We start from the raw sequence: 2,772 nt of genomic DNA, 5'->3' as shown, positions 1-2,772 counted from the left end.
TTTTCCTATATTATTCTTTTATATTCCTAGTAGGACTTGTAATAGCTATTCTAGTTAATGAATGAAGGAGGACATCCCCAATTGAATTTGATTGGGACTCCCTTTGCTCCACAATCGTAGATCTTTCTTTTTCTCGCTTTTTTCTTCTCTTATCTTTACATGGTATCAGAGCTTAATAAGTTGCTGGTTTGAGAGTCGTTCAAAGGTCTTATGCTATTGGTGAAGCTCTAGTTCTTAGAAAAATAAGAATTAGAGTCTTGATTTTGTTCATGTTTTCTATTTCTGAATTGTCCTGAATCGCTTGTTGCTGGAGAATCGATTTGCTGCTATCATCTGGAAGGAGGCGATGGTTTCGTCCTTAATAGCTGTTGGTTTTCTCAAGGAAAAAGTTTATGGTTGTTATCCCTATGCGTTGATAGATGTTGGTTTTGCTGAGATTCAATTTATTATTTGCTCGATTTGATTTATTGTCTGCTCAAGATTATTTTCATTGAAGATTGATTTATTGTTAAGTATCTACTCGTGTGTGTCCTCAGCAACAATTTTATCTTTTGAAGATAGTTATATTCAACGACCTGATGTTGTTTGGTATATTCAGCAAGCTGATGTTGTTTGATATATTCAACAACCTAATGTTGTTTGGTTGCTAGTAACCTGATGATGCTTGGTTTGGGGAGATCTCTGTTTGAGGCTTGTGAGTGCTTTTATTGTAGCTATTGAGAGCTACATTTTTTGTTGGAGTGCCTTCTTTGGAAAAGTCTTTTGATGTAGCTGTTGGAGGCAACACTTTTGTTGGAGTGCCTTTATTGGAAAAAGGATTTTGGTGTTGTTGTTGTTCATTGCTATTGGACTGCCTTCTTTGGGAAGGGCTTTCGTTGGTATTGGAATGTCTTCTTTGGAAGGGCTTTCGTTGTTTTTGGAGTAGCTGATGGCTTTGTGATGGTTGATTGGAGTTCTCTCTGTGCTCGTTGGAGTTTTTGTTGGTCCAAGTTGGAGATTTCTGTTGCTATGTGGATACTCCAAATTGAGGGGGAGTGTTAGAAGTCTATCGAGAGAAAGGAGGAGTCTGGGACTTGTCTAGCATAAGTCCCAGACTCCTCCCTTGGGTTTCCTAGTCCTAATAGGACTGCGGGTTTGGGTATTCCTAGTCCTATTAGGACTGAATATAGTTAGAAGTTAGCAGTATTAGTTTTCTATTTTGTTCTATCCTATTCCTAGTAGGACTTGTAATAGCTATTCTATTTAATGAATGAAGGAGGGCAGCCTCAATTGAATTTGATTGGGACTCCCTTTGCTCCACAATCGCAGGTCTCTCTCTTTCTCTCATTTTCTTCTCTTCTCTTTACACCTACAAACTAGGAAACAATAGAAAAAGAATCTTATTCTAATTTGCCAGCAAAAAGATTCCTAATCAAATCCAATAAGTTAGGGAAAAGATATTAAAAGAATTGTAATCTAATCCACCAACTTAGGAAATAAAAATAAAGGTACAAGTTTACTTTCTAAAAAAGAAGAAAAAAGTCAACAAGGGTGAATCCATGATTTTGGAATTTTCCCTAGCCTCCTGCGTTGGCTGTCCAAGTGGGTCCCCTGTGTAGCTGTCAATTCCAGAACTGAATAAATACATCTCCTAGAAAAGTCGACACTCTCAGTGTCGGTCCCATGGTGATCCTCAATCCTCCAACCAGGTAGAACCTGAGCTGGGCTGGTCTCTGCGTCGTCTTCTCTGGTAGACTTGGAAATCTGGACTGATGTCCCCATCAGGGGAATATCATGAATGATCAAACACATTTGCTTGTAGAAGTTGAAAACCCTTGGAGAGAGAAAACTTTGGTAAAATTAGTTTTATCCCCTATAAGGCTATACACATTTTAAAGAGGTACTGTTTCATGAGATATGTTTATCTGGAGCTATGTAAGATTGCGTACCAAAAATAATACTTTGTTTGTCTGTCTTACAGCATGGGATAACTACATCCTTTTCCTATTGTAGTTTTGGAGGTTCACTCTTACGCCAAGTTCATTTTAGAAAATTGTTAATTTCATGGTTGGTTTATTGCAAGCGAGAGTGAATTGAGATTGTTGATTTACAGTTTATCTCAATATTCAGTTAGTCGTTCTCCTTGTAATCTGCCTCCCTCCTCTGCTTGTTTATCCTGCTTTTCACTTTGAGAACCATCTGATTAGACTTCACCTATCTAGGTTACAGTTAGAGGAATATGGTGCTTATTGTTATATTAGCGTACAACTATACACATTATGACACAGGGAGAGTACTATTTATGTTCTGCCATGTAGAGACGACAGAAGTAACTACGTTATTACCTAAACCATGAGTAAGCCATTACAATTTAAATTATTTAGCATACAAAGAGATTGTATCCTCACAACTATTTGGTGTGAAGTGTAATGATACTTGACGAGTACTTGTTTGGGCATAGGAAATCAATAAGGAAGGAATGTTATGGTTTGATTCCTTTAGTGGCTTCACTAGGGTTTCATGTCTATGTATTTCCAATAAGATGGAAAAACACATGGAAAGGTGATTAATTATACTACCACAAAAAAATCAACAGATCAATGGTGCAATTAATGCTGTATTTCAAAAAATCGTTATGTTGCAACATGTTAGACTTCTAATTTATGAAACTTCATAATGTGGTCTGTGGTAAAACGAAAATGAACTACTATTGTGAATGCGAGGCATGGGCGCCCTATGGACTATAAGCATCAGGAGTGTCATATAATTCACCCAAAAAAAAAAAAAAAAAAA

General features: G+C 37.0%; 1 protein-coding gene across 2 annotated transcripts in view; it reads left to right on the top strand.

Moving 5' to 3' along the window:
• The window catches only part of LOC122077935 (cyclic nucleotide-gated ion channel 18-like), a 22,985-nt gene that overhangs the window by 2,309 nt on the left and 17,904 nt on the right, over positions 1 to 2,772 (top strand). The gene's annotated exons all lie outside the window — the stretch shown is intronic.

Source organism: Macadamia integrifolia, chromosome 5, assembly GCF_013358625.1.
Source record: "Macadamia integrifolia cultivar HAES 741 chromosome 5, SCU_Mint_v3, whole genome shotgun sequence".
NCBI classification, from domain to species: domain Eukaryota; kingdom Viridiplantae; phylum Streptophyta; class Magnoliopsida; order Proteales; family Proteaceae; genus Macadamia; species Macadamia integrifolia.
This window is presented reverse-complemented; position numbering and strand designations above follow the sequence as displayed.